Source organism: Stegodyphus dumicola, chromosome 9 (genome assembly GCF_044657685.1).
Source record: "Stegodyphus dumicola isolate Sdum_Otavi_A_Nest chromosome 9, ASM4465768v1".
Taxonomy (NCBI): domain Eukaryota; kingdom Metazoa; phylum Arthropoda; class Arachnida; order Araneae; family Eresidae; genus Stegodyphus; species Stegodyphus dumicola.
In genome coordinates, this window is record NC_140776.1 from 161,822,907 (window position 1) to 161,846,138 (window position 23,232).

The window sequence follows — 23,232 nt, forward strand, 5'->3', positions numbered from 1 at the left end:
GACCATGGTCCATTTTGTTTTTAAATGTGTATTTGATTTGTTTTAGGTATTGCATTTATTGTTCATGTTGTTTATTATTGTAATGTAATGCTTATTAATGCATTTATGCCACAGTTGTAAGTTTAGCTTCCTGTCCAGGGATTGTACTGCCCGGGACGTGCAGTCCTTGGGAAGGGGGCAGTGTTACGAATTTGGTATTTAAAAAGCTAATGTTAGTTCAATTAGAAATTAAATGATTTTATTTCTCGCGCAGTGCAGCGCGTGACGAATATTAAAAGATAGCTAAGCCGTAAAATTGAAAATACAAGAGCGCGTGCATTAAATAAATAAATATCTCTTTTTGATTTCGAGAAAGTACTGGAAAATTCTAGCGCGTGATTTTAAAATCTTATAAAAGGAGGAAAACATCTCAGTTTGTAGTAGTTGCTTAGTTTGTTGTTGTTTAGAAAACTGCTCTTGTTGATTGTAGCGAATTCGCGGATTAGCGTTCTTTAGCTGTTTTTAATTGCGTTCTATTGGACATTTGAGTAGTTAAAAGATAACTACTGTGAGATATTGTAATACTGCATGATAATTTGAGAAAATTTAAGCATTTTTGTTGTGATAAAAATAAATTTTTTTTGTTCATTTTTCATCGGACTTGTGCATTCATTTCATAACGAACCCGTACGCACGCAACAATATGCATACAAGGCACTTAAAGAAGAGTACAACAATGTACAAAAAATATACGTGTGCATACAAGGCACTTGAAGAAGAGTACAATCAAAATATATGTATATACATGTAAATAACAACTCAGATACAGATATATACACACTTACATACATATATATTCCGAAACAAATAAAAGTATGCATACTCTCACTCATATTCATATATACATCTATGCAATATACGTTATCATGATAGTTAAAGTTTACATGAAGCATGCCATTGAGGTACGCGTGATCCTTAGTATAAATTAGGTACGATAAATAAAAGATATAAACATGTACAGATGCAGTATGAACTTTGTGTATGAAAAAATGTCACAGCATAAATACAAAATTACATATTGAACATACATATCACATACTCTGTTGCTGACATATTGAACTAGCTTATATGGACTTTTATGACTACTATTTTCCAGCTTTAGAAGAGTAATTGCTAGTACAGTAGTCAATTATTGTTTTCAGTTTCCGCTGGGCAACTCTGTTACTTTGTAGATTCGGGAACCAATTTGGCCAGAATCTGGCTCCTGGTTGCTTGAGGCTGTTAAGTGCTGTGTGTGGGCAGGAGAACACAGAATGATCTCGATAACCCTCCTCCCCACATTCCCAGTTACCATTCTCTCTGAAGCCAAAGCTGCTGAAATATGAAGGAAAGGGCCCATGACCAGTGAGGAAATACGTCATGTAATTGCTATAGTTTGGATTGTTGGCTTGACCTTGGGAATAAGATTGTAAATGCGTCTCCCTGTGGAGGCTTGATCCCAACGTTCTCGCCATATTCTTAGGAGATGATGGAATGTACGACTCTTTAGGTCCGAGACGACTGGCTTAAGGGTCGGGACTTCTCCTTCAAAGTGGATGAATCCGCAGCGTCCTTTGCGACAACATCTGCTCGCTCATTTCCTTCTATTCCCGTATGAATGGGCACCCAGATGAGTAAGGGTCTTTGAGAAGCAGGCATGTGGGTTACATCTCTAATGCTGTTGACGATATGACTGCGAGAACGAATTCCAGCTATCGCAGCGAGGCTTGAGGCTGAGTCTGTGTAGATGATATTGGGCACTGTGGGATTATTCTTCAGGTGGAGAATCTTGGCTAGGGGAGCTTACTACGGTACCGAAGGGCCCGGGTTCGAATCCCGGAAAAGACATGCATGTTTGTAAATGTATAATGTCAGTGCGGCTTGGAGGCACTCTAAATATGCGGCGAGCCGAAAGTCCTCTCGTGTGGACTAATGGGAGAGGAGAGGGGTGGAAGAGCCCTGGATTCCCCTTCGGTTGCTCTTCCTCAAACCTGGCGGTTGAAAATAGTCAAACCCCTCTGAGTAGGCTCTGGCAGCCCTTGTTCCATGTAATATGAACACGACAACAACAACAGCATACAGCACCCCCTGCCTCAGAAGTTACAAATACAGGAAAAATTTATACTCATTCTGAAAAATGCAACAGCAGATATGTATAATTTTAAAAACCTGAGATTACGTTCAGATGCCGTACGCAATTGCAAGAGTGAAATATTTGCATTTATACATAATTGAAAACGACGAAATATAAAAATATACATCGACATAAATATTTTTGAAAAGGGGATGATTTTAGTTCGCAGAATCTTTCAAAAATCGTGTTCCAGGAAATAATGGAAAGCTTTAGTATTGGAATGCAATCGACTCGTAAACGTTATTTGCATACATTTGAAAAGAAAAATATTTTACATTTAATGAAATTTTGTTGTATGATTATTATATTATGATTCTATATTTGCGTAAGTTTATTAATAATGTATTTTAGCTCTGGAAAACTTACAAATTCTAAGTTATTAAAACAAATTAAGGTTACCAGCGTATTAAATGTAATAAAATTAAAAATTAGCGAATGGTAAGTCACAAAAAGAATGTCAATGAATGATATTAAATGTAAAAAATATCAAACTCGAATTATCTTAACTTATTTTTTTTTAACTAGTTCCTCAAGGAAATGATAACAATTGATTTATGGAAGTTGAAATACAAAAAAGTCTCAAACTTTCAGATTAAGTGTATAAACCTTTATTAAATATAGCTTCTAAAGGCTAGGGACCATATAAAAAGCTAAATTTTTATAAATTTTTAAAAATGCATTTTGTTTTTAAATTTATAGGTGTCCAGACATAAATATTTGCATCATTTAAAACAATTTTTAAATATAAAAACGCCAAAAAATGGGAATACCGCATTTACTCGTAAATTTTTCCTTCTCGAGCATCCCCCCCCCCTAGTTTTTAGCAAAAGATTCTGAAGCTGCTTTTATATTCACATAACTTTCCTTCAAGTACTTCAAGGGTTTCAGAAAATAAACTTCCATAAATTTTAAAACGGATTCGCCTACTTAGTGTTTGTTTCCGTTTTACTAATTTATCAGCAGGTGGACTTTGACTGCATGCGCTCTGACTGGTAGAACAATAATAGTGAACAACTTCAAGAAAATCGGGATATCTAATGTTTTTAATAGTTTTGAAGATCATTGCACGTGGGAAGACAGACTGAACGGTAATGACCATGGCAGTGGCGATGATGCCAACGCGTTGTAAAAACTAGTAGAAGACACAGACATCAGCTCAGCAGCACTGAGGCCTTTAGAGTGGCAGTAGACAACAATAAATGGCGGCGAGATTCAAGAAACAAGGAAGTAGAAATGAAGATATCTTATTAGATATTATAATGTTAATATTAGTTCACCTTCTTATCACAGTGTAGGTTCGCTTTAAATAAATGATGAAATGTGATAGCTACCGATAGTTTACCTTTGAATGCTTTCATTTCTTTTGTTCTTACTATGAATGCGTGTTTAAGAAATTAAATTACTCAAAGTTTTCCCCTTTTACAACCATTGGCTGCGAAACGAAATAGCCACGTGAGAATTTTTAAGAACATGACGAATTACTTTTCTAATTGTTGCCACCAAATATTACCTCCTACATTATTTTTAAAGAAATTAAAACAGGAAGAATCTGCATGTATCTATGTTCCAGGGCATTGTGAAAAAACGACGGTATCTAGAAACATCAATTTTTGAGTAACGTAGTCCTCCACCCGAACATGTGCACCTAGAAGCCCCAATTCTGAATTTCGAATTTGTTTGATTATATATTTCACATTTCGGAAAACTGTAACGAATGTTTCATTAACAAACTCAACGATTTGATTGCGAGCAGTGTTCGAAATAAAACTTTTCTTCTCTCAAGTGCGCAAGACTGTCAATCGAAAATTCAAAACATATGCATTTTTTAAACATTTTGTGCGTGATGTTTAACAAATAAAGCTAATAAAGAAAAATTTAATAGCAAAATGAAAAAAAAAAAAAAAAAAAAAAAAAAAAAAAAAAAAAGCTGAAAGCTTTCAGATTTTATATAACGCCCAAAGGGCAGTTTTTCTCATTTACGACATATGCGTTCACACATATACGTTTCGAAAGCATTTGGGCTAATATTTCTTTGTTTTTCCCTAAAAATATTTAAAAACAGGATATCTTTAGAGTTTCCGAGAGAACGTCTCACGTGCTGGAGGTAATTATGTTTTTTCCCGTAAATTTAGGAAATAAAATAGTATAAAGATCCATAAATTTTCCAAGTGATTTTCTGTATTTTTTGCTAATTGAAATTTTATTTATTACAGATTTGCTGAAATGTATTTTTAAGATATTATAGAAAACATTGTAAGGGATATGTTAATTTATCTAACAAGTTAAATTTTGAGTTAAAGTTCCTTTCCTGAATTTCAACTTACAACTTCCGGCCAGAACGCAGTTTTAGAATCGCTTTTGAATGCAAATGAAGAGAAGTATTTAACCGTGAAGTTCTACTGACTTCGAGAACCAGTGATTAACCAGAACCAGTAACAGAACCAGTGATTCTGTTAAACTTTATTGGAATAATAAAGGGTAATTTCACCCTTCTATATCTCACGAACTCAAGCGATCCACAAAACATGAAAACCTACTCAAATCACGGATCTTCCACAGCTAGTTGCATGAGATAACCATTTACTGCTCGGAATCACGCAAGGGTATACGCTCTAATTCCTAAAGTCTTCCTCAGTTAAAGGTCGACTGAGAAAAGGAATGAGATCCAATTGGACAAAATTTATTTTGTAACGAGTTACCGGCTATTATCAACTGTTCGTATCCAGTCAGGATTTGAACCACGGATCTTCAACTGTTAGCCTGACGTGTTAATATATACCACAAAGGAATACGACATGGGCATGGGATATTTTCTTATATGTTTTCTTAGTCATTATTCCACATATACCTTAAGGAAATAAAAAAAAAAAAAAAAAACTGGGGATTGCTTCCTTTTGTACCTTTTCATGTGTTTTCTTACTACGTTTGCAACGAGTGTATATTCCATTATTCGCAACATACGAATAAAAAAAATATACGAGTATAATTACTAGGAAATTCTTTAGGATTCATATTTGTACCCGATAAATTCTATCGCATGTATATTATATGCAACTTTCTTATTATTTTATCAGAGTACAGAAAGCAAATCCTCATTGAGTTTGATAAAGTAGCGGCAATATGTTATTTGAACACTTTTCTTTGATACTTTAGGTAATTCAAAATTCAATGCACTGCAATATTTCAAAGGTTATTCTGCAAAATGTCTGAGACTTCTTTTCACATAAATTATGCTTTTTCTTACAAAAGAAGTCTTTCGTGTTTCTTTGAAAGCGAATTTAACTCTGGGTTGGTTTTAGAATTTATCTTTTTCAATTGAAAAATATTTCCAAACAGAATTTCAAAGAATGTTCATGTGATGGATTATAATTGCTTCAACAGATCGTGAGAATTCATTGATCTAATATTGAAAGCCTTTATGGTCCTAGACGTAACTGGTTCATACAAAATAAGCAATATCCAGGCACTGATTATGAAGCAGTCACATGCTTTTGAGAAATGAAGATTTTTTTTAGGATCTTGCTGATCTTGCTTGCTAGCGTGTTGATCACCATAAAGGCATGTTAAGAAGGTGGGAGATACACCTTATAACCATCATAATATTGTTCTCGAAAACATGAATCTATTGAATCAGGGATTTGAGAATGCAAAATTGGAAATGTAGAAAATAGTTTTGATATGAAAGCAACCCAGTTAAAAAAAATACTTAAAATGGTATGAAGCCGATGATTACAGTTCATAAAATTCACAAATGGAATCCTTTGGAATATATTTACAGGACGTAAAAGTTCATTACGTTTATGCAGCATGAGGAGCATATATTTGACAAAGATCTAGGCTCTAAATAGAGAATAGTTGCAAATTTCTTTTATTAAATTTAGGATACTGATATTTATCATAATTAGAGACCTTTGGAATATGATTATCCTTTATATGATTACCTTAGTTAACGGGCTTGAGAAAGTGTAATCATCAGGAGTTCTCTATTCCCCACATTTACAGACGTCAGATTTCGGCATATGTTTTGCATAGAAATGGGGGGGGGGAAGATCCGTGTCATGTTATATAGTAATTTAATGAAGGTTTCAAGTGAAGTAACAGTAAATTAAAGTTTAGATTTAAGACAAGTAGCCAAAAGCTGAAGAAATGATTTAACGCGAAGTTGGCTCATACTTCTCAACGGCGTAACAATTTAAATATAGGAAATTATAATGCAAGAGTCTAATTTGCATTCTGGCTAAGAAATGGAAGAGAGAAAAGACAGTAAAGATCCGAAATACAAAAACCTGGTTAATGAAAAATAATAGTAACCTTTGTAACAGATTTAAATAATATTAAAATCTTGTAGTTTAAATAATTTAAATAGATAAACATTAAGGTATTTGTGAATGGCAATATTTGAAACCAGACTCGAGTGCCTCGTGCGACTCTCGCACGAAGAATGTAATTTTATTTTTAAATGTTAGAATATGTTTTCTTCTTGTTTGTATGTCGCCATTTTTTGAGTGTTAAATAAAAGTTATTGCTGTGTTCCATCATTGGAAATGCTTCATATCGCCGAAGAAGTATTACAGTTATAATTATTTTGGAGGCACCGACGAGATCGAATAATCGTGCGTATTTTTACTTCATTAGTTCATCACTGAACATAATATTAGTGATACCAGATTATTACTTCCTGTTAATATTGAATTGCTTTATTTTATTAGTTCATCACTGAACGCAATATTAGTGATACCAGGTTATTACTTCCTGTTGATATTGAATTGCCTTATTTTATTAGTTCATCACTGAACGTAATATTAGTGATACCAGATTATTACTTCCTGTTGATATTAAATTGCCTTATTTTATTAGTTCATCACTGAACGTAACTTCCTGTTGATATTGAATTGTCTTATTTTATTAGTTCATCACTGAACATAATATTAGTGATACCAGGTTATTACTTCCTGTTAATATTGAATTGCCTTATTTTATTAGTTCATCACTGAACGTAATATTAGTGATATCAGGTTATTACTTCCTGTTAACACTGAACTGCCTTATTTTATTAGTTTATCACTTGAACGTAAATTTAGTGATACCATTTTAATGCCGTTTCTACTAGAGCTCAAAGGAAAAGAAAAATAGCTGAAGAGCAGATCTTTGAACCGATGAAGGAAGAAAATAAAGCATCCAGAGATGTATTTGAAGAAGAAGTTAAATCACCAGAATTAAACGTGGAAGATGTTCACGAAAATTTGAAAAACGATAAAGAAATTAATATTGAGAATCATTTTGCAATGCAGCGTTATCATCATCTTTCGGCTTTTGATTCATTATCAAAGCCGCTACTAATAGACGAAGAAAACAATTGTCGAAAGCAAATGACAAATGAATATTATCCGAAAGGCACAGATGAACTGAGGAAAGGCTTTGCTGTGAATTATAGCCGATAACTGGTTCACCATGGAAGAGATCTAGGCGCCGTCAAGAAAAAAAATCGAAGACTAATTTGAACACTGTCCATTTTCTTCCTATTTAAATGTGGTGTAAAAATATTTGTTTAAAACTTAAAATTTTCGGCCTGAAAATTTGGAAACTTATGAGAGAAGTTATCTTTTCTCTTTAAGCAATTGAGCAAGCCGAGCTTATAAACTTTCGAAATTTACAGAACTTTTCCCTTCGTTAAAAGTCTCTCCGTTGGGGGAGAGGTTGTAACAGATTTAAATAATATTAAAATCTTGTAGTTTAAATAATTTAAATAGATGAACATTAAGGTATTTGTGAATGGCAATATTTGAAACCAGACTCGAGTGCCTCGTGCAACTCTCGCACGAAGAATGTAATTTTATTTTTAAATGTTAGAATATGTTTTCTTCTTGTTTGTATGTCGCCATTTTTTTGAGTGTTAAATAAATGTTATTGCTGTGTTCCATCATTGGAGTTGCTTCATTTCGCCAAAGAAGCATCACACCTTACACAATACTGGATCACATAGATAGATGAAAAGGTAATTGTAAAATGCTAGGAAGCAGTTAAAGTCGCTTCAATTAACTATAATTTGGTAGCTAAGTTAAGACAGAATAGGAAACTTTTCACACGATTACCCATCTGTGGTCTGAAGAAAAAATGTTTTGTATTTAGTTATTGTGTAAGGCTGAGTAAAGTTCTTAATTAAGTTTCGTACACACTCATTCATTGAAATTTGTCTAGGGCTTATTTGTGAGATTTCAGTTGGTAAGAATTTAATCTTACTTCTGTTCCAAGAGTAAAATATTTTGTTCCTTAGTTTGTAATTGCAATTAAAATGAAGTTACCTTAAACCAATAAACCTCAAGTTAATTAGCTAAATCGGATCGTTTGCAGCACAATTTTAATTTTGCTTACGCTTTTATTTAAAAGCGGTTTATTCTCTAATACCATACACTAACCTGAATAAAGTGTCTGAGTGTTTTGCTCAGAAAGTTAATTTTCCTACAAAATAATATTCTAAATTACAATGGATGCTCTGCAAACATAAATGTGATTTTTAAACTTCTGTTATCTGAAAAACAACTCTTCTTAAACTATAAAACTGTCATATGCGAGACGTATCCCGTTTACTATTTTTGTTTACATTTCTATGTTTCAAGTGAAATAATAAGCCACGCTGTTATAAAACAAATGTCTTCATGCACATGATTTGGACCCTCTTAAATTAAAAAGGAGAGGAAAGTCTTTAAATCTATGTTAAATATGTTTATGTTATAAGGAAAACATATACAGCATTTTGCAACAATAAACCTTGTTATTCCTTTGAAAAACCACCAGAAATTTCTTTTCAAAATTTGAAGTAATTAACATAAAATAAAGATACCCCAAATACAAATTTTTATAAAAGTTGTTTATTTAAGAAATAAGTCTATTCAATTAAACATGCTAATAGAAATATTTGATTTTTAATACTTTTACAGTCAAATTTAATTTAAAATACTTATACAAAAGAGATTAGATAAGAAAATAATGTTTTAGAAAGATATTATGAAATTAAGTTTTGTGAAAGTAAAATTATTCAGTTGTTACGAAATTAAAAGTACTTTGCAATAGAAACTTTAATTTATTTGTTAAAAGACTTTTTTTTCCTTAACATAATTATCTCAACAGAATAGTCTTTCGAAATCCACAACTAATTATACATCAAAAAGCAAAAGTGACTAATATAAGGTTACACTAATAATTATATTTCGTTTATTATTTATTCCTTAAACTTAAATGTCAATTCATCTCTTAATTCAACTTGACCTTGAATTCTACTTTAATTACAAAATGTTAGGAAAGGAAATGGTAGATTAATTTTCTAACCTTTAAAAAAACAAAGGGCAAAATAACATTATTTCTAATTTCAATGAATATGTGTATTTTTGAATGATGGCAGTGTTCTCATATACATTGCTACCCATTTGTTACACGCTAAAGGTGGCACCATAAAACGTCAAATTTGCATAAAAGGTGCTACATGCTGGAATATGTAAATGATAAACATTTCAGCGCTTGCGTATGAAGAAGGTTTGAGTACGCCATCTATGTGTTCAAATGAGAAGACTGCACAGTAGATTTCAGATTTTGAAGTCACATTTGAGTGCTGCCTTTTTGTGTAAAGATCGTGTTATGTCTCGTGTATCAAGGAGAAATTCCTATCAGCATCCCTAGGAATTCGATCGTGGCCTTTTGGAACTGCAGTTTATCGTTCTCTGCGACGTTGATGCTCATGTTGATCGGGATCCCATGACTCTCAGGTGAATATGAAATCTATGGATCCAAAAGGGCCAGACTGAACGTCCTGCAGGTTCTCAGAGGCTCAGCCCAATAACTCGTGAGAGTACATACATCTTGTCCTTGCTGGATCGTACGCCATGTACCTTCAGTCAGGAACTTGGCCCTTATGGAGGACGATAAATATTCCTCACGGACAATGCTACATCTGCAGCAGTACAGACTGTCAGCATGGTGACTATTGTTGCGTCTTACCATGACGCTGCAGCAGATATGCCTACAGTGGTGGGATGAACGACAGATAGGAGGGGAATCTTACCTTCGTTTCAGACTGAGTTCTGAGTACAGCATCATGATGTACGTATACGTGGGAGACATCAAGGATTTGCTACCTGTTGTTCACACAGCCGATTATTTGGACAGTCACCATTTCATTTATGACGTGTACAGGTACAGGATAGGTACCTACATAAGAGCCAAGTACAGGCCGAGGCGGGCCATTTTTTCTAGGAAAGCGTGATGCCATCTTTTACGAAGATAAAGCATGATCCGGGTTTGCCCGCGCTGTCCAATCATTTCTTTACACGGAGGCTGTTCGACTGCTGCCCTGTCAGTACATTCCCCAGATTTCTCATACATTGAGAACATTTGGTCATGGGTTGCTGAGAGAGTAGCATGCCACTATGATTCATAAACTCTGGCATAGAGATGAAACCGCATGGAATAAAGTTGAATTTTATCCAACTATTATTGGCACCTCAAATAACCCTGGTTAGGGGAGACACATATACAATACATCACTGGAGAATCAGTGCTTAGAACAAACTAACTAACCTTATATACTCCCTCTTTTAAAAGGCGACTGGGGATTAGGGGATCCAATCCATCAAATCCTGGTAAATACGAATTATTGTCACCAATTTTTAGTACCTGTCACCACCGTACGTATCACCTTACCTGTCATCCTAGCTCAATTCGACTCGTTGCCCTACGGAAGTAAAACCGTTGTTTCTACCAGAGGTCGCATATCTGCGCACCCGAAACAATGTATTCCCCCCCCATTGCATTGCATATGTACAACAAATAAGTCCTTATTATTTGCTTTTCTCCCGAGTGTAGCAATTTTAATGACAGCAATGTATTAGAAGAATCATTCAATTTATCAACAGAGAAATAACTGTTCACACGTGATTTTTCTGTAGCGTTAATATTCATATATTACTTTAAACCATGAATGAAAAAGCATTTTGTAACGAAAGCAAAGGGAAAGGGATCATGAAGACACAAAAAGAGAGTTGACGTAGAAACCGCTACTTTCAAGAATATAGTCAGGAGTTCTTTTGTATATACAGCGTTGCAAAATTAAGTCATCTCTTCAATGTTGCTGAAAAGATAATGGTAAGTGACTTATTTTATTTAATCAGAATATGGAGCTATAAAAGTATAAAAAAGAAAATTTAATTAAGTCACATAAATTTATTAAAAATTATTACATTTTCAGTAAACTACTACTTCAACAATTTGGCTTCGTGCAGTTTCGGGAAAAAAATTCAGATTTCATTCAAGTAAAATGAAGGTTTTTAGAATGGTGATCAATGAAACGTGATAATTATGTAATTAACTGTTAGGCAAATATGATAATAAAGTCAATAACTTACATAATAATTTCTAATTTGAAAGATTTCATTGTCCCAGCTAAAGCTTTCAGCAAAAATTTCCTGCCTTTGGAAAGAAACTTAATTTTAGAACTTATTCCTTTATTTGGTATAAATTCTAAAAATTGTATGTTTTAGTTGTCGAAAGACAATTATGAATTCCTTTAATATTTGAAATAGCATTCTGAGCTGAAATAGAAAGCAAAACATTTGCTGTAGTTTAGGCATGAATCACTGTAGAATGAGATTGTAATTGATTGTTTAAATGTTCCTTGCCTACTTCTTTATTTAAAAGTTAAGCAGAAGTGAAACGTATATGAAGAAACAAACGCTAAGAAACAAAAATTGTTTATTTTTTGCAGGAAGAGATGAGATTCGAAAGCTTACTTAGAACATAATCTTGATTTTATGAATCAAAATTTGTATTTTTTTAGCTATTATTACAGTGTAGTAGAACAAAGAAAGGGAAAAAAGATTATATTTGATAAAAATGAATTATAAAGTGGAGACAAAGTAAAAATATTGGTCGTTTGAAATAAGTGCCTGGAGTCAAATGTCTTTCTTGTTATTTTGAGTATGACATCTAGAAAAGATTAAGAAGTAAGGAAAGAGCAATAAAGCTAGGAAAGTGATTTTGATAGTTTAGACAACGACACAAGATATTTTTAACAAAAAGAAGCTATAACAATAAAACAGCAATTTGCTACTTCCTTTCACTGTAGAATTGGAAATCGTATATACCAAAATTCTGTTCCTTTCCATGATCTCTGAAATGACGATGATCTCACTCTCCCGCTCTTTTCAAAAGAATCAAATTGTTTACGAAATTAAGCAGATTTATTTAGAACTACGAAAGAAGCATATGTAAAATTTACATTCGGTCAAAGCTTACCCTGGTCATTATGGGAATGAGAGAGAGGATGCACTAGCAAGAGATGTCGCCCTGGGGGTTGGGACAGAAAGTGTTTCTATTCAAGATTCAAAAAAGAAGACATGCATGATAATCTCAGACAAGCTTATTAAAGACCGGAAAAGTCTGTAGTATCTCTCCGAAAGAAAAAAAAATACTTATGTTGCTTAAAAATTAGCACAAAAATACGAAATTTAGGAGATGCAGATGTCAATCAGATTCTCACTGAGCATCGAAGATTCCCTGCATACTTAAAAAGGGAAAATGGTCAGGGAAATAATATATGTAAAGGACCGCTGCCTGACTGGGAGTGTGAGAAGGAACTATAAATTTACAAAGTTGGAAGATTTATTTAGTAACTATAAATTGTTTAGAAATTTTGCATTATGCAAGTTGCGAATGAGAATAAGAATGATATTGGTATCGAGAATACTTGAAAACAGATATAATTGAATTGAGCTTCTAAATTTAAAAAGAATTTTGATAATATAAAGAAAATTTGAATACTACTAATTGAAAGGGAAATTTATAAAGGTTTAAAACTTAGGAAAGAAAACAGACATGGAAACGATTCCTCCATATACTAATTTCACTGACAGTGTTTGGGGTTTACGTATTTGCTTTATGTGCTGCGACTTTATTTCTTTTATAACCCGCTTTTTCTTTGAGATTCTTATAGTCGTATTGTGTGATTGTATGATCTGGTGTTTATATAAGAGTTGCAACCTATCACCGTATGTTTATTAGGTCTGTTATGTTCCGTTATTTAACCATTTATTTTGTTATGCTTCGTTGTTTAACGTTTATTTGTTGTTGGATTAGCCTGTTCCTTCATAGTCATATGGCAGGCTTTGCCTGCTAGGTGGGCTGGGGGCTAGTACTTAGATACTATGATACTATACTTTTTGCCAGTTTCAGCTGAAATTTTATCCAACTATTATTGTCACCTCAAATAACCCTAGTTAGGGGAGACACACATATAATACATCACAGGAGAATCAGTGCTTAGAACAAACTAACTAACCTTATATACTCCCTCTTTTAAGAGGCGACTGGGGATTAAGGGATGCGGTCATCAAATCCTGGTAGAGACGAATTATTGTCCACCATTTTTTAGTTTGGGCGCCACTGTACAAGCAGAAGAAGTGAAAAATGTGCAATACCGTCCCGTTCCGTTGCTACCGTTACACCTCGAAGGCATGCGGAAAGGAGGGAGAATATACTTATATCATAATGATTTAATTAAGGTCTTCACGAAAAAAGTATTTTTGTTGGTTAAATCATAACTATATATTGAAGAACGAATGAATAATTAATTTTTTTAATACAATACACATAGAAACATCAAAGAGGGATTACTGGCTTCTAACTTTATTTTCAATAATACGTTTAATCAAATTTGTGCAAAAACGTTTTTAATATCTTTTCAAAAATAATTTATAATATTAATTCATAATATAAAAGTATTCAAAAAGAAATTTCTGCAAACAGAGAAGAAATGTTACTGTAAAATTACCATTTTCTTTCTCGATTCTTTTTATATTAATTTCCATTACTTAGCTGACCATGAGAAAGATGAAAAGCGCACAAACGAAGGAAAGATTCTTATTTAAGAGTTACTGACGTGTATACAATAGAATCTTTTATCACTCCTTTTCAACTTGCATGAAAATACCTTAACATGTTTTTTCATCTCTTTTTGCTGAAAAGAAAGAAAATAAACAAAATATATACACAGTTTTCCGATTCTTGAAAAGATAGAAACTTTTTAATTCATGTAATTCAGTTTTTTTTTTTTTGCGAGAATTTTATTTACTAAGGACGAAGTTTTGAAAACTAACATCTTTGTCTGAAAAGTAAAGGACTATTTTTTCAATATTTGAGAGAAAAGTAAAGGATGAAACGAAAATGAAACGAAAAATCAGAAATAAAAAAAAAAAAAAATGCTTTTATGCTTACCTCAATGTACAATTATTCTTCCATCATGTGAAAAGGAAGATGAATGAAATCTTCAGAATCAACCTTGTCAAAAAATACATCAAATAGTTCCAGAAAACATAATAGAAATGTCTTAAAAGTTAGTGAATGGCATTTGGCAATATCACAAGCAGTTACAGTTGGAAGAATGAACGAAACCGATTTTAGTTTCAATCAATCAAACATGGATTTAATACTCTTAGTATAAAGCATTAGTATTGCTTTTAATTCTAATAGCATAAATTTCAAAAACATTTCTTAAAAAAATGTTTTCTTAAAAAATGATTTCTTAAAAAATGTATTCTTTTACACCTTTTCCACTTTTAATAATAATTCCCTCACTGTACTGTACATTATTCCATAAATTTAAACTGTTATCGAATTCCTTTTATATTTTATTTAAGCAGTTGTACAATAAAAACTTTCCGAATTTAGGTTTTCTTAATGTCATTTTGAAAATTCAGTTCATTCTAAGACATTAAATATTATCTTTTTAGTCCAAAGGGATTTGAATCCCGAAGGACTATTAGTTTCGTTTTGGCATTTTGCGTCGGACTCATAAATGTCGGTTCACTTTTCAAACTGTTGCCACAAAATGTTAGAGTCCTGCATTATAGTTGAAGAAATTAAATAATGAAAAATCTGCATAAATGTATGTATATTTCTCGTATTGTGATAAAACAACGGTACATAGAGTCATCGAATTTTGAATAACGTAATCCTCCAACGAATATGAGCATGTGGAAGACCAAATTTGAAATTTGAAATTTGTTTTATGATCGATTTCCTATTTTTTAAAACTTTGACGAATTTTTGATTAACAAACTCAAGGATTTCAAAGCGAGCAATGGCAACGTTGTGCAGAAAAAACATTTTTATCTCCAGCGCGTGAGTCTCTGTATCGGAAATTCTAAAGATATGCTCGTTTTAAAACTATTTTGCGATATTGCTGTTGCACTGGATCTTATGGTTTAAGTGCGAGGAACATGATATTTAATAAAGAAAGGTAACACACAAAATGTTAAAAAACGCCCCTTTGGACGTAATTTAAAATCTGAAACATTTCAGTTTTTTTTTTTTTTTTTTTTTTTTTTTTTTGCGTATGTGTGTGTGAACTCTAAATTTAACTCCTTGTGTTCTACAAAGTATACCACGAGTAAGTTATATCATTAATAAAATAAAATTATTTAGTACTGATCTTTTTTTCTTTGATATTTAGCTCATACTAGATATGTTGTGTTTGGTTTATTCTTTATATTTATTAAGTCTCGTTTATTTCATTAACCAATTATTTTATGATAATTGGTTTTTATCTCATTTCGTTCCTCGTTTCTCATTTTCCTGCCAGAATATAAGTTTTTTGCTCGCTTTATATTCAAATGAGTTAGAAAGAGGATAGAATTTAAAGGAAGATTTTAGAAGTTAGAATCAGAGCGTGTTTCGAGTGCTGAAGCAACATAGCGTTGCTAAGTTGATATTCTGTTGAAAATAGTATTCTGCGGTGTTGTCTTATTCTCGCCATGAAGCCTGCCACGCTGACTTTAAGAAATAGCTAACTTGTGGGCTACTTTAATTGTATAGTCGTTAGGTTAACTTACTTAGTTAATTCAATACCTTTAATTTAAGCCGTAACTGCTGCCTATATATTTGTAAGCATGAATAATGCCTTTTGTTATGAAATAAAAGAGTCCTTTATACTGTTTCTCAGCCTCTGTGGTGCCTTACAAGACATAATAATAATTCACGTAAAGTCTTCAGACGTTTAGTACTTTTTAGCTTGCCAAAGAATACGAAAGGTTTTAATGTTAATATTTAATTACTATAATTATAAATTAATTATAAAGAAACTCTGATGATATAATAATCGAGTTTAAAATTTTTAAATTTAGATCATGGAATTTAAACATTTTTAGCCCAGGTGGGCTCGAAATTTCGTTTGGCATTTTGCATTGGTTCACTATAAATGTCGGTTCACTTTTCAAATTATTGCCCCCAAATATTATCTCTCTGTGTTAAATTTGAAAAAATTAAATAATGAAGAAGCTGCATAAAAGTATGCATGTTTCTCGCATTGGGATAAAACAACGGTGTCTAGAGCCATCAAATTTTGAATAACGTAATCTTTCACTGATTATGGGCATCTGGAAGCCCGAATTTTGAATTAGAAATTTATTTAATAATCGATTTCATATTTTGTAACTCATTAACGAATTTTTGAATAACAAACTAAACGATTTCAAAGTGAGCATTGGCTATAGTGTACGCAAAAAAAGAGAAAACAGTTTTATCTCCAGCGCACGAGACTGTGTATCAGAAATTCTAAAGATATGCTCATGCGATATTGCTGTTGAATTGAATTTTATGATTCAAGTGCGATAAACATGATATATAACAAATAAAGGTAGGACATAAAACGTTATAAAAACACCCATTTAGGCATAATGTAAAATCTGAAAGCATTCAGATTTTATCATTTTTAAGCTTTTTATTGACTTTTCTGAAAGAAGACTTCAAGCAATTTTTTGTGTAATGAGAACCAATGCTTTTGAATCGTTGATTATTTTAAACATTTCAAAGTAAAATAATAAGTATTAGAAATCAGAGCTCACGTGTTTACAAACAATGTTCTTAATGAGTGTTTAAGGGAGATATTAAAGTACTGGTTCTGCTTGCTGATCAGATGTTGAATAAATTACATTTCTTACACATTTCCATGTTTTCCATAGGTTACCGTGTTTAATACGTGAGTGAGATAGTGGAAGATAAAACCAAAAGTTGCAGTGCCTCTAAGAAAATGTATTTAATACAACAGCAAAATCGTAAAATCATTTTATTTTAAAATTTTGTTAAGAAAGATAAATTTCTTTATCTCCGCTTGATATAAAAATGAATTGCACGAGAAGTAGATTATGAAAGCATGATTAAAATGTGGTTGTTATTCTAAATACTACTGCAAAACGTTTCTCTTATATTAAAAATCAGAGTGAAAGAAGGTTAGTAGAACTTAATAATGGAGAATGTATGTTAAAATGAAAAGAAATATGAACATTTTTTGTTAATAAGTGGGATGGGGCAAAAGTCATGGCAACTACTTTTTTTCTTGAAGATACAGTCCGGTTGGAAAATGTGGCATATACAGATGAAAGGACAAGGTCTTAACTACATGTGTGGACAATGAATAGCACTGAAATATCGTAACACACGAATTCATTACGGCAGTATACAGGGCAATATAGCCTTCACCGTGCCAAAGAATGATAACACAATACACATAAAGTTGACATGACAAACCTGGCCCCAAAGACCTTCAATGTAGTCCCCTGCTACTGTCACCACACGCTGCCAACGATGTGGGAGGCGCTGAATACCATCAGCCTCAGCATTTGCCGTACAATGTGTGAATCAGGTCATCTGTTGGCGCACAGCATTAACAATGTCCTCTCGTGTTGCAAACCGTCAACCACGTATTGGTTCCTTAATCATGGGAATGAGTCAAGTCACAGGGCAAAAGGTCAGGAGAGTTCGGTGGGTGCTCCAATTCTTCCCATCCCCAATGTCGGAGTAGCTGCTTTATGTGGTCTTGCATTGTCGTGCAGAATTATTGCACTGTCCACAAGATCCGGACGTTTATGCCGAACGCCACGTCGTACCTGTCGCACCAGGAAGTCCCTGTAGTACTGTGCGGTCACTGTTCTGCCATGAGGAACAAAGTGGCAAACAATGACACCCCTGACGTCATACGCGACGATCACCATCAATTTGACTGGGGAAGGATTCTGACGCTAACTCATTTCGCAATATCCTGTGGCGGTGCGTTTCTCGATGCCACTTGTCCTCTCTAACTCCAGTTATGTCCATCGTCTGTCTTCATCCGTGCTCGATGACGGAACGTGCCAAGTCGGTCCGCACACTCACCGGTCTTCCCGAACGTTGGTCATCACTGGTTGACATACGTCCTTGCTGAAACTTTACCCACCGTGCTACTGTATGATATGGTAGGGCATTATTTCCAAGGGCATGTACGAATTCACTGTGACATTCCATCGCATTTCTCCCTTGGGGAACGGCTATTTTGACGTAAGGGCGCTGCTCAACATGGGTTACTTCCATCTCGCATGGCACTCAACTGACTGATTTCAGAGCCCTCGCTACCACAGAGCCAGCTATCACAGAGCCATCTGTTGTTCTGCATACACACTATGCCTGAAAAACTTCCACATGAAACATATACGTTTTTGTGATTGTTCACAACATGGGTTACTTCCATCTCGCACGGCACTCACCAACTGACTGATTTCAGAGCCCTCGATACCACAGAGCCAGCTATCACAGAGCCATCTGTTGTTCTGCATACACACTATGTCTGAAAAACTTCCACACGAAACATATACGTTTTTGTGATCGTTCACAACATGGGTTACTTCCATCTCGCACGGCACTCACCAACTGACTGATTTCAGAGCCCTCGCTACCACAGAGCCAGCTATCACAGAGCCATCTGTTGTTCTGCATACACACTATGCCTGAAAAACTTCCACACGAAACATATACGTTTTTGTGATCGTTCACATATCTACAAGAAAAAAATAGTTGCCATGACTTTTGCCCCAACCCTAGTAATTAGGAGTTAAATTATGTGGGCATTAACTGAAGACATGCATGCGAGAGAATAATCAGAATTCGCTTATTTTTTTAAATTATAAAACACTTTGATTATGAATATCTCCAAAGTAGTAAAAGTAAAATAACACAGCTGATGAAGAAACTAGGAGTAAAAGGGAAAATAATGGTATCATTGTTGAAATAATCATAAAATCTAGATATATAGGTAATACTGAAAGTTTTGAGATAGACACAAACAATATGCTATAAAAATAATTATTTGTTAGATATGTAAATATGAACTCTTTTGTACGCTCAGACAATAATTTGTGGCAGTGATTGCAATTTACGTTTCGTACAATAAAGTTTAAAGAGTAGAAAATAGAGTTAACGCTACAGCATTATCCACTATGATTTTCTATGATTTTAAAGTGAAGCTATATGAAGTAGCCTTTGACGTCTACATGTAGAACAAGGAAATAATGCTCCATTTTGTGCCACTGTATTCAGAATGGTTTTGGAACTTCATAAAGGTCGGAATTCTTCCCTAAGTGAAGAACATAACAGGAAGTTCTTCGTCAGCTGTAGTTATATAAAATATACTGGCCATACAAAACATTTTAATCAATGATAATCGATGTGCTTGTCAAATGACGTAGAAGGAACTCAACATCGGATCCGCTGATACACATAAAATTGTTCATGAAGAACTGCATTTGCAAAAGTTAGTTCGTCGTAGGTTCCCCCCGTAAATTAAAAGTGTGCCAAAAATGGGAGTCAGCAAAGAGATAATAAAATTAATTAATGATAGTGGGAACCGCATTATTTTAACAAGCATGATTGGTGATGAAATGTACACTGCTCAAAAAAAAAAAAAAAAAAAAAAAAAAAAAAAAAAAAAAAAAAATTGGTACAGTGCTATATTTTCCGTTCTATTGGACCGATTGACAAAATTCAAATTGCGTTTTTCATGCCTCGAAAGCACGACTTAGGATATATATTAGATTTAGATATAACACTATTCTAAAAAAATTCTAACTTCCTGGAACTTCCTGGGTATTTAGACACAAAATCGGACTTTTTCTGAAATAACATACCAATGTTTTTCCATATTTCGATTCTACGACTCAAATTATGCCAGAATACCAAGCTTTGTAAAAATCGTACGAGTAGTTTTTAAAATATTAGCTCTCAAAATTTTAGCTCCTCAATGTTAATTGAATTTGGCAAATAATTATTAATATCTCTTTTTTTATTAAACTTTTTGGGATTTTCTCCCACATTTCAAAATTTAGGTTCATTTCAAATAAAATTTACCCATTTTTTGTGTTTTATTTTTTAAATTTCTATTTTTAAATAATTTTTATAAATTCTCCGAAAAACATTTTGAATTATAACCTATAAAATTTTTACCATCATCTTAAAGTAGGTATATTTTCAAGCATATCTGCAAAATATCAGACTTTTTTATTCAAAATTTTCTAAGATATGCACGAATTTACATATTTTCGCGTTTTGAAATTTGGCATCTTTTTTTTGAGCGCTAATAACGCCAAATGTGGTCTATGGATTTTCGTTACAGTGAATTGCCACAGCTATTTTTAACCTTAAATTTCAAGTAAAATTTTACGGAGAATTAATTATATGACATTTTTTCCCTCAATGATGCGTAATAAATATTTATTAACACTATATGAAAAGCTATTTTTTTTAATTATAGATAATATTATTCAAATTTTTAACTATTTTTTTTAAAATTTCTCTCTATCTATTTTTTTTTTTTTTTTTTTTTTTTAAATAAGAGTAAATTTTTGTAAGAGTAAATTTTTACCTTCGGCGTTTTATCGTCTGCTATTTTACTTCGTTTAAATCGAATTGTCTAAAACTGAGAATTTTCGTTTGATGTTTATTTGAATTTTATGACATTAACTGCATAATTTATTTCTAAACAAACTGTTGCTTTTGAAGTGGCTGAAAGAGCGGCTGATACTATCATCCATATTTTTAAAGCACATTAAATTTTTATAGAAACATAAGATCTAGAATACTCATTTTTATAAAAGTCAAAATATGATATAAACATACAACCCTCTAGAGACTGAATTAATGGAAGTTCAATTATTATGTAGAAATGATCTGCAGCTACTTAATAGCTGGATTAGTTAGCAGATTCTGTGGACAAGTAAGAATACTTATATAAACGACACCCAACATTTTGGATTCAATTAACAACGAGGATACGATGTTTAGTAAATGAATTTAAGAAGTTTTAACACATAAAAAAACCAACTAAAATGTATTTTTGTTCGCAGCGTATTTTCATTATATCCTTAAAATTCTTATTTAGAATGTAACTGTCAAGAACTGAATCCTAATCATCAGTAATATAATAAGTAATCATTACGGTTATTAATAAATCCTTCTTATAAATTAATTGCAAATATTTCAAAAAACTTTCTGTCTGAATGAAAATATTTTTCTGTGCAAATATTTTTAATTTTGTATTAATCAACATTGCACACGATATTATTTATTTGCACTTCAATTCTTACCGTCATTTCTAGTAGAAGTTACAAATCAATTATATTTAATTAAGGATTGGATTGGATTATTTAATTATGGCAAAGCACACGAGGGCTATCTGCCTAAAGAGAGGGATGCCTTCGTGGAGGACTTTCTAAGGGAACCTGGCTCGTATACACGTTACACATGAGAAAATCCACGAAAACGCCCATGCAACCAGCCCGTTTACCGGGATTCGAACCCCGGAGTGAACTGCCAGTGTTCAGCGACTTTACCGCTCGGCCGTTTGTGGGCCTTTATGAAATGGAAGGCGTTAACTTTATTTAAAATGATTGTCAGAAATATCAAGATTATTTAGAAAATTTGGATGCTTTTTAATATACTTGCAGAATGCCTAAAGAAAAAGAGCAAGAATAAAGCAGAATGCCTGAAGAAAAAGAGAAGAAAAAATAAATTTTTTGCTTAAAATTTAGTATTAGTATTTTTTTTAAATTTAAAACCTTTTAATCTTATGATATTTGATTCTTGCGATTTCAAAAGTAAAATATTTGACTAAAATATGAATAACATTTTAAGAAAGCAAATGTAGGATAAAATTGTGTAAAGCAATGGGCACAATGATAAAACTGTTTAAAGCAGTGTACGCAAGTCATCCTAAGTTAAAATGTCGGTTATACATCTCTCTTATTTATATATATCTTTTCTGAAAGGAACATTGAAAGGCATGTTAATTAACTGTATTTTCTCTTTTAATACATGCAGGTTTCAAACGCATCGTAGTCTGGGTTACAAAGTATTCTTCCGAAAGAAACGCAATTCAAAGAAATAAAATCAAATTCTGGAAAATTTATATTAATAAATATATTTAAAATGCTTAGTTCGAAGGAATAAATAGAAATTTTTAAAACAATTATCTGAAGAGACAATGCAACACAAACAATTAAAATAAAAGTATAAAAATTTAAAAATTACCTAAAATAATAACTATGACAAATATATATATATAAAGAAAACTATTTGAAAAAAAAAAAATTAACGCTGCACCTTTATTTACGCAGTTCGAATAGGTAAATAGAAATTTTTAAAACAGTTATTCGGAAAAAAAAAAAAAAAAAAAAAAAAAAAACATGCAAGTTAAACAATTAAAATGAAATTCGAAAAAGAAAAAATTACTTAAAATAATATGTTATAATTAAAAATATAATATAAGGAATATTATTTGGAAAAAAGGAACGGTGGTGACTTTTTTTCCTCTCATGGGAAAGGAAACTAGGTTACCATATATTAAGAAGTTCGCCAAGTGAACTATTCTTGGCGCAAACTGAAAAAAAAGTGCCAACATAAATTTGTGAATTTCTCCGTAAATTTCGCTCCACATTTTACAAAATTTCATATTTAGGCGTAATTTAAGTTGTGTAATCGAAATATGTAAAAAAAAAATGGTATGTTATTTCAGAAAAAATCCGAATTTGTGTCAAAATACCTATGTTAGAATAATGCTATATATAAATCTGATATATATCCTAAGTCGCGCTTTCGAGACATGAAGAACGCAGTTTGAATTTTGTCAATCGGCCCAGTAGAACGGGAGATATAGAATTGTCCCATTTTTTTTAGCAGTGTATATACCATTTTTATGATGTTCCTATACATCAAGAAGTATGGCCCTTGATGAT